Source organism: Syngnathus floridae, chromosome 18, assembly GCF_059516105.1.
Source record: "Syngnathus floridae isolate MCC-2025c chromosome 18, RoL_Sflo_1.0, whole genome shotgun sequence".
NCBI classification, from domain to species: domain Eukaryota; kingdom Metazoa; phylum Chordata; class Actinopteri; order Syngnathiformes; family Syngnathidae; genus Syngnathus; species Syngnathus floridae.
This window is the reverse complement of record NC_142430.1, coordinates 224,304-241,020: the sequence shown is the minus strand read 5'-3', so window position 1 is coordinate 241,020 and position 16,717 is coordinate 224,304. Positions and strand designations below refer to the sequence as shown.

At 44.6% G+C, this 16,717-nt stretch overlaps 1 long non-coding RNA gene across 2 annotated transcripts; it reads left to right on the top strand.

The window, feature by feature from the left end:
- The first annotated feature begins 1,100 nt into the window (after positions 1–1,100).
- On the top strand, positions 1,101–6,984 carry LOC148382105 (uncharacterized). 2 transcript variants are annotated; one of them, XR_015854218.1, is made up of 4 exons: positions 1,101–1,179; positions 4,680–4,850; positions 4,974–5,051; positions 6,896–6,984. It is a non-coding gene; the product is annotated as an uncharacterized LOC148382105 (long non-coding RNA). The 2 variants fall into 2 exon arrangements; XR_015854217.1 differs by lacking the exon at positions 1,101–1,179 and adding an exon at positions 3,037–3,115.
- The last annotated feature ends 9,733 nt before the right edge of the window (positions 6,985–16,717 follow it).

Genomic DNA, 16,717 nt, shown 5'->3' with positions numbered 1-16,717 from the left:
GCGCCATTATGTCAACGCATAATAACTAAGTCTACTGGTCAAAACAGCGGTTACTATATGACGTCGCTACGTCGTGGTCACGTGACGCAGACAAGACGTCAATGGACGTGGGCAGAGTTAACTTGTTTAAAAGGGAGTAGGCAGAAGAAATATTTAATTTATTTAAATCTATTTTGAGTGCACACCATTATGCCAATGCATAACAACTGTAAATCTACTAAACAAAACAGCGGTTGCTATATGACATCTGCCACGTCGTGGTCACGTGACATACGTGACGTCGATGGGCGTAACTTTCGCCGGAATTCAAATCCGCGGGGAGAGTTAACTTGTTTAAAAGAGAGTGGGCAGAAGAATTATTTAATTTATTTAAATCTATTTGGTGTGTGCGCCATTATGTCAATGCATAACAACTGTAAGTCTACTAAACAAAACAGCGGTTGCTATTTGACGTCTGCCACGTCGTGGTCACGTGACGCGGACGTGACGTCGACGCCTACTTTACATCCCACCGATCACAGGACTCCTCGGCTGCATAACCGTGCCCCCTTCCCAACCAATCGGATTTGCTATACGCGAAAACGACGCCAATGGAAAGAGCTTCCGCCCAAATTTAAATCCGTGGGCGTGGCTCGCAGCAGGAAGTAGGAAAATGGCGGCGATGTTGACAAAGACACAGCGGATGGTAACATACGACTAACAAGAGAAATATTTTTATTTTCTGCTTGCAACTGGACCGTCCAGAGCGTACACGGTAAGTACAACTCATCGTTTTTAAAAAGAAGTACTTTTGTTGCCCTGAAAAGCGAGTGAGCGTGGCGTTTGTGGGGGACGTCGAATTTCGACGATTCTTTCTGGTCAACGGTTGTAAATGATTGTGTTGATTAAAAAAGAAAACTTGATGTAACTCTACTTTTAACTGCCGTTTCAGATAGATTTGGAATTGCATCACATCCAATTTTGCCTAGAGCGTACACGGTAAGTAACACTCGTTGTGTTTAAGGAGATTTACGTTTGTAATAGCAGAAGTGTAGCCGCGTTGCGTTGTACGTGTGAATGTTGGTCCGGGCGAAATGTTAATGTTTAATTTCATTCCTTTAGGTTCCACGGTGTTTGTTGGCTGCAAGTTTTCCACTGCAAGAAGAGGCTCATATCATTGACCAGGAGCGAGCTACAATGGTGAGTAGCCATAACATTTATGTTAAACACTTCCTATTTCATGTCTAACAGTACTTGATTTAACAAATAACCATAAATAAATACAGTGTGGGCACTGAAGTTAACATATGTGATTATACTGCCTAATCTGTCACGGAGTAGATTGTTGCAAAGTAATATAAGATCCAAAGTTGTAATTCAGAATAGTTTTCAAAAGAAGGCCATTAGAATTATATACAAGTCTGATTACCCTGAACAAGCTATTAATTAAATCACAAATTCTTCAATTCAAAGATTTGGTAGATTATCAGACAAATAATGTCTAACAGTAATTGATTTAACACATCACGATAAGTAGATTGAGTGTGGGCACTCTCAAGTTAACATATGTGATTATACTGCCTAATCTGTTACAGAGTATGTTGTTGCCAAGTAATGTAGAATAGATCCAAAGTAGTAATCCAGAATAGTTTTGAAGAGGCCATTAGAATGATAAACAAATCTGATTACCTTGAACATAATAACAAGCTAAGTGTTTAATATGTCCTATGAAGTCAAAATTGGGCACCATCATGTGGTGAAATTTGGAATTGCATCACATCCAATTTTGCCTGGGAACAAACAGATTACATAAATCTTAGTTTTGAATAAGCCACTCCTTCTCAAACAAGTAAACTCTGCCCATTTTGCGCAGTAGATGTTCTGTTAATATCTAGTATTTATACAAAGTCATAATTTAAATTGCTTTCAACCTTCATTCATCGGTTCAACCAACATTACTCGCTCTTATTACCAACTTGTATTGATTTAACTAAGCGTTTAATACTTCCTATCAGGTCTCAAATCGAGATTTGGCAAAATACAATTTCAGCAAATCCAATTTTGCCAGGGAACAAAAATAGATTAAATAAACTAAATAAGTCCTCTTCCCATTAAATAAATCAGAAAAGTCTGTCTTGTAACCAGTCCTCTTCAAACAAGTAAAGTCTGCCCATTTTGTGCCGTAGATTTTGTGTCTATGCCTAGTATTTAAACAAAATCATAATTTAAACGACTTCTTTCCTTCATTCACTTTGGAAATTTGGAATTGCAGCAAATCGAATTTTGGCAGGGAACAAAAATAGATCAATTAAACTAAATAAGTCTTCTTCCCATTAAATAAATTTAAAAAGTCTGTCTTGTAACCAGTCCTTTTCAAACAAGTAAAGTCTGCCCATTTTGTGCCGTCGATTTTGTGTTAATGCCTAGTATTTATACAAAATCATAATTTAAAGGACTTCATTCCTTCATTCACTTTGGAAATTTGGAATTGCAGCACATCAAATTTTGCCTGGGAAGAAAAGTAGATTAAATAAATTTAATAAGTCTTACTACTTCCCATTAAATAAATTAAATACGTCTTACTTGTTCCCACTCCTTTTCAAAACAGTAGTTTAAAACGAGGGCCCTTCACTCAATCTTTAACCTCAACCCCGCACGTTGTGTTGTATCTGTGAATGTTGGTTGTGGCCAAATGATAGTTTTCTTTCATTCGTTTAGGTTCCAAGAAAACTTGATGTAACTCTACTTTTAACTGCCGTTTCAGATAAGCGGGTATTACGTCGCAGTCAAATGCCGCGGATATGACGTAATTGCCCGAACCTCCGCCAAAATTCAAATCTGTTGGCGCGATGGCCGTGAGCCACTGAGCAGCGACGATTATCAACAGAAATATCTTTATTTTCTGCTTGCAACTGGACCGTCTAGAGCGTACACGGTAAGTAACACTCATTGTGTTTAAGGAGATTTACGTTTGTAATAGCAGAAGTGTAGCCGCGTTGCGTTGTACGTGTGAAAATTGGTCGAGGCGAAATGTTAATGTTTAATTTCATTCCTTTAGGTTCCACGGTGTTTGTTGGCTGCAAGTTTTCCACTGCAAGAAGAGGCTCGTATCATTGACCAGGAGCGAGCTACAATGGTGAGTAGCCATAACATTTATGTTAAACACTTCCTATTTCATGTCTAACAGTACTTGATTTAACAAATAACCATAAATAAATACAGTGTGGGCACTGAAGTTAACATATGTGATTATACTGCCTAATCTGTCACGGAGTAGATTGTTGCAAAGTAATATAAGATCCAAAGTTGTAATTCAGAATAGTTTTCAAAAGAAGGCCATTAGAATTATATACAAGTCTGATTACCCTGAACAAGCTATTAATTAAATCACAAATTCTTCAATTCAAAGATTTGGTAGATTATCAGACAAATAATGTCTAACAGTAATTGATTTAACACATCACGATAAGTAGATTGAGTGTGGGCACTCTCAAGTTAACATATGTGATTATACTGCCTAATCTGTTACAGAGTATGTTGTTGCCAAGTAATGTAGAATAGATCCAAAGTAGTAATCCAGAATAGTTTTGAAGAGGCCATTAGAATGATAAACAAATCTGATTACCTTGAACATAATAACAAGCTAAGTGTTTAATATGTCCTATGAAGTCAAAATTGGGCACCATCATGTGGTGAAATTTGGAATTGCATCACATCCAATTTTGCCTGGGAACAAACAGATTACATAAATCTTAGTTTTGAATAAGCCACTCCTTCTCAAACAAGTAAACTCTGCCCATTTTGCGCAGTAGATGTTCTGTTAATATCTAGTATTTATACAAAGTCATAATTTAAATTGCTTTCAACCTTCATTCATCGGTTCAACCAACATTACTCGCTCTTATTACCAACTTGTATTGATTTAACTAAGCGTTTAATACTTCCTATCAGGTCTCAAATCGAGATTTGGCAAAATACAATTTCAGCAAATCCAATTTTGCCAGGGAACAAAAATAGATTAAATAAACTAAATAAGTCCTCTTCCCATTAAATAAATCAGAAAAGTCTGTCTTGTAACCAGTCCTCTTCAAACAAGTAAAGTCTGCCCATTTTGTGCCGTAGATTTTATGTCTATGCCTAGTATTTAAACAAAATCATAATTTAAACGACTTCTTTCCTTCATTCACTTTGGAAATTTGGAATTGCAGCAAATCGAATTTTGGCAGGGAACAAAAATAGATCAATTAAACTAAATAAGTCTTCTTCCCATTAAATAAATTAAAAAAGTCTGTCTTGTAACCAGTCCTTTTCAAACAAGTAAAGTCTGCCCATTTTGTGCCGTCGATTTTGTGTTAATGCCTAGTATTTATACAAAATCATAATTTAAAGGACTTCATTCCTTCATTCACTTTGGAAATTTGGAATTGCAGCACATCAAATTTTGCCTGGGAAGAAAAGTAGATTAAATAAATTTAATAAGTCTTACTACTTCCCATTAAATAAATTAAATACGTCTTACTTGTTCCCACTCCTTTTCAAAACAGTAGTTTAAAACGAGGGCCCTTCACTCAATCTTTAACCCCAACCCCGCACGTTGTGTTGTATCTGTGAATGTTGGTTGTGGCCAAATGATAGTTTTCTTTCATTCGTTTAGGTTCCAAGAAAATTTGATGTAACTCTACTTTTAACTGCCGTTTCAGATAAGCGGGTATTACGTCGCAGTCATGTGCCGTGGATATGACGTAATTGCCCGAACCTCCGCCAAAATTCAAATCTGTTGGCGCGATGGCCGTGAGCCACTGAGCAGCGACGATTATCAACAGAAATATCTTTATTTTCTGCTTGCAACTGGACCGTCTAGAGCGTACACGGTAAGTAACACTCATTGTGTTTAAGGAGATTTACGTTTGTAATAGCAGAAGTGTAGCCGCGTTGCGTTGTACGTGTGAAAATTGGTCGAGGCGAAATATTAATGTTTAATTTCATTCCTTTAGGTTCCACGGTGTTTGTTGGCTGCAAGTTTTCCACTGCAAGAAGAGGCTCGTATCATTGACCAGGAGCGAGCTACAATGGTGAGTAGCCATAACATTTATGTTAAACACTTCCTATTTCATGTCTAACAGTACTTGATTTAACAAATAACCATAAATAAATACAGTGTGGGCACTGAAGTTAACATATGTGATTATACTGCCTAATCTGTCACGGAGTAGATTGTTGCAAAGTAATATAAGATCCAAAGTTGTAATTCAGAATAGTTTTCAAAAGAAGGCCATTAGAATTATATACAAGTCTGATTACCCTTAACATAACAACAAGCTATTAATTAAATCACAAATTCTTCAATTCAAAGATTTGGTAGATTATCAGACAAATAATGTCTAACAGTAATTGATTTAACACATCACGATAAGTAGATTGAGTGTGGGCACTCTCAAGTTAACAGATATGATTATACTGCCTAATCTGTTACAGAGTATGTTGTTGCCAAGTAATGTAGAATAGATCCAAAGTAGTAATCCAGAATAGTTTTGAAGAGGCCATTAGAATAATAAACAAATCTGATTACCTTGAACATAATAACAAGCTAAGTGTTTAATATGTCCTATGAAGTCAAAATTGGGCACCATCATGTGGTGAAATTTGGAATTGCATCACATCCAATTTTGCCTGGGAACAAACAGATTAAATAAATCTTAGTTTTGAATAAGCCACTCCTTCTCAAACAAGTAAACTCTGCCCATTTCGCGCAGTAGATGTTCTGTTAATATCTAGTATTTATACAAAGTCATAATTTAAATTGCTTTCAACCTTCATTCATCGGTTCAACCAACATTACTCGCTCTTATTACCAACTTGTATTGATTTAACTAAGCGTTTAATACTTCCTATCAGGTCTCAAGGCAAGATTTGGCAAAATACAATTTCAGCAAATCCAATTTTGCCAGGGAACAAAAATAGATTAAATAAACTAAATAAGTCTTCTTCCCATTAAATAAATCAGAAAAGTCTGTCTTGTAACCAGTCCTCTTCAAACAAGTAAAGTCTGCCCATTTTGTGCCGTAGATTTTGTGTCTATGCCTAGTATTTAAACAAAATCATAATTTAAACGACTTCTTTCCTTCATTCACTTTGGAAATTTGGAATTGCAGCAAATCGAATTTTGCCAGGGAACAAAAATAGATCAATTAAACTAAATAAGTCTTCTTCCCATTAAATAAATTAAAAAAGTCTGTCTTGTAACCAGTCCTTTTCAAACAAGTAAAGTCTGCCCATTTTGTGCCGTCGATTTTGTGTTAATGCCTAGTATTTATACAAAATCATAATTTAAAGGACTTCATTCCTTCATTCACTTTGGAAATTTGGAATTGCAGCACATCAAATTTTGCCTGGGAAGAAAAGTAGATTAAATAAATTTAATAAGTCTTACTACTTCCCATTAAATAAATTAAATACGTCTTACTTGTTCCCACTCCTTTACAAAAAAGTAGTTTAAAACGAGGTCCCTTCACTCAACCTTTAACCCTATTTATTCACCTTCTAGGCTAAGTGTTAAAGGCTAAGTGTTAAAGGCTAAGTGTTAAAGGCTAAGTGTTAGAGGCTAAGTGCCAGAGGCTAGGCGCCAGAGGCGAGTTTTTGTGGGCTGAAGTTTTAGTGGGGTTAGTGTGAATACAATCCAAAAGAATACAACAGAATACAATACAATAGAATATAATACATAGATTAAATTCAATAGCTCTTACTACTTCCCATTAAATAAATTAAATACGTCTTACTTGTTCCCAATCCTTTTCAAAAAAGTAGTTTAAAACGAGGGCCCTTCACTCAACCTTTAACCTCAACCCCGCACGTCACATTGTGTTGTATCTGTGAATGTTGGTTGTGGCCAAATGATAGTTTTCTTTCATTCGTTTAGGTTCCACGGTGTTTGTTGGCTATGTTTTCCACTGTCAGAAGGATGAAAATACAAAGTACAACGCTTGGACGTGGGCGAAGACGTCACCGGTGAGTCCTTCCTTCCTATTTATTTACCTTCTAGATGCTAGAGGCTAAGTGTTAGAGGCTAAGTGTTAGAGGCTAAGTGTTAAACACAATACGAACAACACAACGATACTGCACTGAACAACACGATACCGCACTGAGAAACACGATACCGCACTGAACAACACGATACCGCACTGAACAACACCATGCCGCACTGAACACCATGCCACACTGAACAACACCATCCCGCACTGAACAACACCATGCCGCACTAAACAACACCATGCCGCACTGAACAACACCATGCCTCACTGAACGACACCATGCCGCACTGAAAGACACCATGCCGCACTGAACGACACCATGCCGCACTGAAAGACACCATCCCGCACTGAACACCATGCCGCACTGAACAACACCATCCTGCACTGAACAACACCATCCCGCACTGAACAACACCATGCCGCACTGAACAACATTATGCCGCACTGAACATTATGCCGCACTGAACAACACCATGCCGCACTGAACAACACCATGCCGCACTGAACAACATTATGCCGCACTGAACAACACCATGCCGCACTGAACAACACCATGCCGCACTGAACAACACCATGCCGCACTGAACAACATTATGCCGCACTGAACAACACCATGCCGCACTGAACAACACCATCCTGCACTGAACAACACCATTCCGCATTGAACACCATGCCGCACTGAACAACACCATCCCGCACTGAACAACACCATCCCGCACTGAACAACACCATGCCGCACTGAACAACATTATGCCGCACTGAACAACATTATGCCGCACTGAACAACACCATGCCGCACTGAACAACACCATGCCGCACTGAACAACACCATGCCGCACTGAACAACATTATAACGCACTGAACAACACCATCCCGCACTGAACAACACCATGCCGCACTAAACAACATTATGCCGCACTGAACAACATTATGCCGAAATGAACAACACCATGCCGCACTGAACAACACCATGCCGCACTGAACAACACCATCCTGCACTGAACAACACCATCCCGCACTGAACAACACCATGCCGCACTGAACAACACCATGCCGCACTGAACAACACCATGCCGCAATGAACAACACCATCCCGCACTGAACAACATTATGCCGCACTGAACAACATTATGCCGCACTGAACAACACCATGCCGCACTGAACAACACCATGCCGCACTGAACAACACCATCCTGCACTGAACAACACCATCCCGCACTGAACAACACCATGCCGCACTGAACAACATTATGGCGCACTGAACAACATTATGCCGCACTGAACAACACCATGCCGCACTGAACAACACCATGCCGCACTGAACAACACCATGCCGCAATGAACAACACCATCCCGCACTGAACAACACCATGCCGCACTGAGCAACACCATGCCGCACTGAACAACACCATCCTGCACTGAACAACACCATGCCGCACTGAACAACACCATTCCGCACTGAACACCATGCCGCACTGAACAACATTACGCTGCACTGAACAACACCATGCCGCACTGAACAACACCATGCCGCACTGAACAACACCATGCCGCATTGAACAACACCATGCCGCATTGAACAACACCATGCCGCACTGAACAACACCATCCTGCACTGAACAACACCATGCCGCATTGAACAACACCATGCCGCACTGAACAACACCATCCTGCACTGAACAACACCATCCCGCACTGAACAACACCATCCCGCATTGAACAACACCATCCTGCACTGAACAACACCATGCCGCACTGAACAACACCATGCCGCACTGAACAACACCATTCCGCACTGAACAACACCATGCCGCACTGAACAACACCATCCTGCACTGAACAACACCATCCCGCACTGAACAACACCATGCCGCATTGAACAACACCATCCTGCACTGAACAACACCATCCTGCACTGAACAACACCATGCCGCACTGAACAACACCATGCCGCACTGAACAACACCATGCCGCACTGAACAACACCATGCCGCACTGAACAACATTATGCCGCACTGAACAACATTATGTCGCACTGAACAACACCATGCCGCACTGAACAACACCATGCCGCACTGAACAACATTATGCCGCACTGAAAAACACCATGCCGCACTGAACAACACCATCCCGCACTGAACAACACCATGCCGCATTGAACAACACCATGCCGCACTGAACAACACCATGCTGCACTGAACAACATTATGCTGCACTGAACAACACGATCCTGCATTGAACAACACCATGCCGCACTGAACAACACCATCCTGCACTGAACAACACCATCCTGCACTGAACAACACCACCCCGCACTGAACAACACGATCCCGCATTGAACACCATCCCGTACTGAACAACACCATGCCGCACTGAACAACACCATTCCGCACTGAACAACACCATGCCGCACTGAACAACACCATCCCGCACTGAACAACACCATGCCGCATTGAACAACACCATGCCGCACTGAACAACACCATGCCGCACTGAACAACACCATCCCGCACTGAACAACACCATGCCGCATTGAACAACACCATGCCGCACTGAACAACACCATCCTGCACTGAACAACACCATCCCGCACTAAACAACACCATGCCGCACTGAACAACATTATGGCGCACTGGACAACATTATGCCGCACTGAACAACACCATGCCGCACTGAACAACACCATGCCGCACTGAACAACACCATGCCGCACTGAACAACACCATGCCGCACTGAACAACATTATGCCGCACTGAACAACACCATGCCGCACTGAACAACACCATGCCGCACTGAACAACACGATCCCGCATTGAACAACACCATCCTGCACTGAACAACACCATGCCGCACTGAACAACACCATGCCGCACTGAACAACACCATTCCGCACTGAACAACACCATGCCGCACTGAACGACACCATCCTGCACTGAACAACACCATCCCGCACTGAACAACACCATGCCGCATTAAACAACACCATGCCGCACTGAACAACACCATCCTGCACTGAACAACACCATGCCGCACTGAACAACACCATGCCGCACTGAACAACACCATGCCGCACTGAACAACATTATGCCGCACTGAACAACATTATGCCGCACTAAACAACACCATTCCGCACTGAACAACACCATGCCGCACTGAACAACACCATGCCGCACTGAACAACACCATGCCGCACTGAACAACACCATGCCGCACTGAACAACATTATGCCGCACTGAACAACACCATGCCGCACTGAACAACACCATCCCGCACTGAACAACACCATGCCGCATTGAACAACACCATGCCGCACTGAACAACACCATCCTGCACTGAACAACACCATCCCGCACTAAACAACACCATGCCGCACTGAACAACATTATGGCGCACTGGACAACATTATGCCGCACTGAACAACACCATGCCGCACTGAACAACACCATGCCGCACTGAACAACACCATGCCGCACTGAACAAAACCATGCCGCACTGAACAACATTATGCCGCACTGAACAACACCATGCCGCACTGAACAACACCATGCCGCACTGAACAACACGATCCCGCATTGAACAACACCATCCTGCACTGAACAACACCATGCCGCACTGAACAACACCATGCCGCACTGAACAACACCATTCCGCACTGAACAACACAATGCCGCACTGAACAACACCATCCTGCACTGAACAACACCATTCCGCACTGAACAACACCATGCCGCATTGAACAACACCATGCCGCACTGAACAACACCATCCTGCACTGAACAACACCATGCCGCACTGAACAACACCATGCCGCACTGAACAACACCATGCCGCACTGAACAACATTATGCCGCACTGAACAACATTATGCCGCACTAAACAACATTATATCGCACTGAACAACACCATGCCGCACTGAACAACACCATGCTGCACTGAACAACATTATGCCGCACTGAACAACACGATCCCGCATTGAACAACACCATCCCGCAGTGAACAACACCATGCCGCATTGAACAACACCATGCCGCACTGAACAACACCATGCTGCACTGAACAACATTATGCTGCACTGAACAACACGATCCTGCATTGAACAACACCATGCCGCACTGAACAACACCATCCTGCACTGAACAACACCTTTCCACACTGAACAACACCATGCCGCACTGAACAACATTATGCCGCACTGAACAACACCATGCCGCACTGAACAACACCATGCCGCACTGAACAACACCATGCCGCACTGAACAACACCATGCCGCAATGAACAACACCATCCCGCACTGAACAACACCATGCCGCATTGAACAACACCATGCCGCACTGAACAACACCATCCCGCACTGAACAACACCACCCCGCACTGAACAACACGATCCCGCATTGAACAACACCATCCCGGACTGAACAACACCATGCCGCACTGAACAACACCATTCCGCACTGAACAACACCATGCCGCACTGAACAACACCATGCCGCACTGAACAACACCATGCCGCACTGAACAACACCATGCCGCACTGAACAACATTATGCCGCACTGAACAACACCATGCCGCACTGAACAACACCATCCCGCACTGAACAACACCATGCCGCACTGAACAACACCATGCCGCACTGAACAACACCATCCTGCACTGAACAACACCATCCCGCACTGAACAACACCATGCCGCACTGAACAACATTATGGCGCACTGAACAACATTATGCCGCACTGAACAACACCATGCCGCACTGAACAACACCATGCCGCACTGAACAACACCATGCCGCACTGAACAACATTATGCCGCACTGAACAACATTATGCCGCACTGAACAACACCATGCCGCACTGAACAACACCATGCCGCACTGAACAACACCATGCCGCACTGAACAACACGACGTCGCACTGAACAACACGACGCCGCACAGAACAACACGACGCCGCACAGAATAACACAATACCGCACAGAACAACACAATACCGCACAAACAGTTTTAGATAATATTACGTCGCAGTCATGTGACGCGGACATGACGTCAATAGGCGGAACTCACGGCAAAATTATAATCCGTGGGCGTGGCTTGCAACAGGAAGTAGGAAAGCGGCAGTTCTGGCAAACAAGACACAGCTGTTAGTAACACGATGACTAACAAGGCAAATATTTTTGTTTTCAGCTTGCAACTTGACCGTCTAGAGCGTACAAGGTAATTACAACTGTTTTTTTTTAGCCCTGAAAAGCAAGGGAGTGTGGCGTTTGGGAGGAATGTCGAACTCGGCGTCTGCTTCCAGCCACAGACGCCAAATTTCGACGATTATTTCGACTGGTCAACGGTTGTAAATTATTGCGTTGACTAAAAACTTTATTTAACTCTACTCTTAACTTTGCCGTTTCAGATATGCGGGTATTACACCGCGGAAATGACGTCAATAGGCTGAACTCTCGCCAAAATTCAAATCTGTGGGCGCAATGGCCTTGAGCGAGACACCGGATACAAACACGACGATTATCAACAGAAATATCTTTATTTTCCGCTTGCAAGTGGACCGTCTAGAGCGTACACGGTAAGTACAACTCATTGTGTTTAAAAAGATTTACGTTTGTGTAGTTTGCGTTGCGTTGTATCTGTGAATGTTGGTTGAGGCTAAATGTTAATGTTTAATTTCATTCCTTTAGGTTCCACGGTGTTTGTTGGCTGTATGTTTTCCACTGCAAGAAGAGGCTCGTATCATTGACCAGCAGGAGCTACAATGGTGAGTACCCCTTTCGTCTTCCATTTATGTTAAACACTTCCTATTTCATGTCTAACAGTACTCGATTTAACAAATAACCATAAATAAATACAGTGTGGGCAGTCACGTTAACATATGTGATTATCCTGCCTAATATGTTTATCACAAATATGTCACTAATCACTAATATGTTTATTTGTTTATCACAACACCTTTGGACCTTCAGCAATCGATTATTTACCTTCATCTACATAGAGACAGAACGATGGTGTCTTAAACATCTCATTCATTTCACCAAATAACTTCACGCAGGTGGATAACGGCCGTCTCGGTCACGCTATGTTGCGTGATGCAGTTTTGAAGAACCAAATGCATTTATTCAATGAATAAGTCAAGCTAGTTCTATGTTTATGATGTTGTAAGTTACGGTACCGATTGAAGTTGAGTTCGAAGCCAGTGGAAAACAGCGCTGCGTTTGTGCTCTCCAGGTACAAATGTTGTGATCTCTGACTGACGACCGGGCGAGACTCGAGTAAGAGATGTCCAAACGAGCTCCGGCAGGGCGGGCCAAGGCGGAGCGAACGGACGCCCTTCAGGCCGCCAATGACGAGCTGAGAACCAAACTGATGGACGTCCAGTTAGAACTTCAGCAGGAGAAGAACAAGGTGAAAACCTCAACAGACAGACACTGCCTGCCTCCCTGCCTGCCTCCCTGCCTGCCTCCCTGCCTGCCTCCCTCCCTCCCAGTTTTCCCGATGTAGATTAGACATGCGTGTGCCATGACTGTGTCAGCCTACATCAACAAATGCACCGAGGACGTCAGCACCACTAAGAATATCATCACCCGGGGCAACCAACGACCCTGGATGACTGAGGAGGTACGTCAAACGCTACGAGCGCGGAACTCTGCCTTCAAGTCTGGCGACAAGGAGACACTGAGGACAGCGAGAGCCAACTTGAACCGTGCCATCAGGATAGCGAAGCGAGACCGCAGTCGAAAATTTCAGGATCGTTTCCACGACGTCAAAAACATCAGGAGTATGTGGCAAGGCATACGGGCGATTACAGACTACAACTCACCCTCCCCCCCCCCCGGTGGGTGTAGTTGATGCTGACTTTCTAAATGGTCTAAATAACTTCTTTGGGAGGTTCGAGGCACTAAACGGCACTCCAGCAGTTAAAACTGTCCCCCATCAGGAAGAGGAGGTACTCTGCCTTGACTCCGCCGATGTGTTGAAGACCCTGAGGAGAGTCAACCCCTGTAAGGCCCCTGGCCCCGACAACATTCCTGGGCGTGTGTTCAGGGAATGTGCAAGTCATCTGGCTGGGGTCATCACAGACATTTTTAACACCTCGCTGGGCCAAGCCACAGTGCCGGCGTGCTTTAAGACTGCCTCCATCATTCCGGTGCCGAAGAAACCTCAAATCACCTCATTTAATGATTACCGGCCTGTTGCACTGACTCCGGTTATGATGAAGTGCTTCGAAAGGCTGCTTAAAGGTCACATCGTTTCCAGACTCCCCCTATTATTTGACCCGTTCCAGTTTGCCGACCGGCAAAACCGCTCCACTCAGGACGCCATCTCCTCCGTTCTTCACCTGAGCCTGGCTCACCTGGAGGAGAAGAACACCCATGTGCGGAGGCTGTTCCTGGACTTCAGCTCAGCGTTTAACACCATCATCCCACAGCATCTGGTAGGAAAATTGGAACACCTGGGCTTCAACACCCCCCTTCGCAACTGGCTGCTAGACTTCCTCACCAACAGACCTCAGTCAGTCCGGGTCGGACAGAACACCTCTGATGTCATCACCCTCAGCACAGGCTCCCTTCAGGGCTGCGTCCTGAGCCCCCTGCTGTGCACCCTGATGACACACGACTGCGTCCTCAGGTTCACCACCAATCACATCGTGAAGTCAGCAGACGACACAACGGTGGTGGGGCTCATCAGAGACAACAACGACCTGGACTACAGAGAGGAGGTGGAGCAGCTGGTGGGCTGGTGCAGAGAAAACAGCCTGATCCTGAATGAGGAGAAGATGAAGGAGATCATCGTCGACTTCAGGAAAAAACAGCCTCACCACGCTCCACTGATCATCAACAGCTCAGCTGTGGAGGTGGTCAGCACCACCAAATTCCTGGGGGTCCACATCACAGAAGACCTCACCTGGACTATGAACACTACGGCACTGGTCAAGAGGGCACAGAAGCGCTTGTACTTCCTGCGGAGGATGAGGAGAGCCCACCTGCCCCCACCCATCATGAGGACGTTCTACAGGAGCACCATAGAGAGCATTCTGACAAGCTGTCTCTCTGTGTGGTGTGGAGGCTGCACCGCCTCCGATTGGAAGAACGTGAGGAGAGTGGTGAGGACAGCAGAGAGGATCATAGGGGCTCCTCTTCCCTCCATTCAGGACATTTCATCTCAGCGCTGCATGTCCCGTGCCCGTAACATCATCAATGACCCATCACACCCCCACCATGGACTGTTCTCCCTGCTGCCCTCTGGGAAGAGGTTTGCAGCATCCGCTGCAGGTCCACCAGGTTCTGCAACAGCTTTTTCCCTGCTGTCATCAGACTGTTGAACACTAGAACTGTTGAGCTCTAAACTGAACTCTGCATCACACATTCACAGAACTGTACTTTATGACACTACGGACCTCTATCTTGCACTATCTCGCACTACCAACTTTACTGAACTTGTATAAACCCTTTAAATAGAAGTTTAATACATGGTTTAGCATTCCTCTGCACACTCTTGAATACTGTTTTGCCTACTTGCACTATTGCATAATTATCACTGCTGCACTTTATACTTATTTTTAATATATATATATATATATATAGTATATATGTATATATATATATTTTCATAGGATATGTTACTTCTATTCAACTGCAATATCACTACTTTGTTGTAAGACGTATGCAACGGAATTTCGTTTTGTATGCACCATGTGCAGACAAGATGACAATAAAGTTTGTCTAAGTCTAAGTCATGTCAGGTCAGCTGTCTGGAGAGAGAGAGAAGTCAGGACCTGCGGGCGGAGCACCACCGTGCCACCGCCGCCATGACGGAACTCAAAAGCAAACTCCATGAGGAGAAGCAGAAAGAGTTAGCCATTACCAGGGAGACATTACTGCGGCAGCATGAAATGGAGCTGATGAGAGTGATCAAAATCAAAGATGGAGAGATCCAGCGACTGAATGCCTTGGTCCTCAGCCTGAGGGACGGCTCCATGGACAAGGTGATCCGCTCTATCCGTGTCTGACTATCCGCACGCCACGTCGGGCTTCGATGCGGCCGCTACCGTATTGTGTAGCTTGTCCCCAGTAAGCGTCGCGGCGCTCCGTTGCGGTCTCAACGGCCCGGTGTGGCGCAATGTCTGCTCAGGTGAGGAGGGGGGGCGCTTTGCTGGCGGAGGTGGAGGAGACGCGGCGGTGTCGGGAGACCGAGCGGTGTCGCCTCCACCAGGAGCGCGGAAGAAGCCCTGGCAGCGGCCCAGCAGGCCTGGCAGTCCCGAGCGGCCGAGCTCCGATCGGCTCATCACCAGCATCGGGAGGAGCTGAGCCGAACCAAGAGAGACTGCGAGAGGGAGATCCGCCGACTGGTAGGACTGATCAGATGCGCGGTGCGTGACTATGTTCCCAATTTCGTTGTATACCTGCAGTGCAATGACACCTAAGGCATTCTATTCTATTCTATTTCACAAGAAGAAAATGTCCGGTTGCTCGCTTCGCTTTTGTCACAGCAAAGGTGTTCTAGTCGATTCAAGAACAAAAGTGGCCGGTTGCTCTCTTTGTTTTTGTCACAATTCTGGCAAATGAGTTTGCCCGCCTGCCTGAGCGCTCCCCGTTTGTACATCCAGACGGATGAGATCAAGCTGAAAGACAGAGCGGTTAGTGTTTTGGATGAAGCCCTGGGGCCGGCCACGTCCACCGCCTTCAGCTGCAGACTCAGGCTGCCGAGCAGCA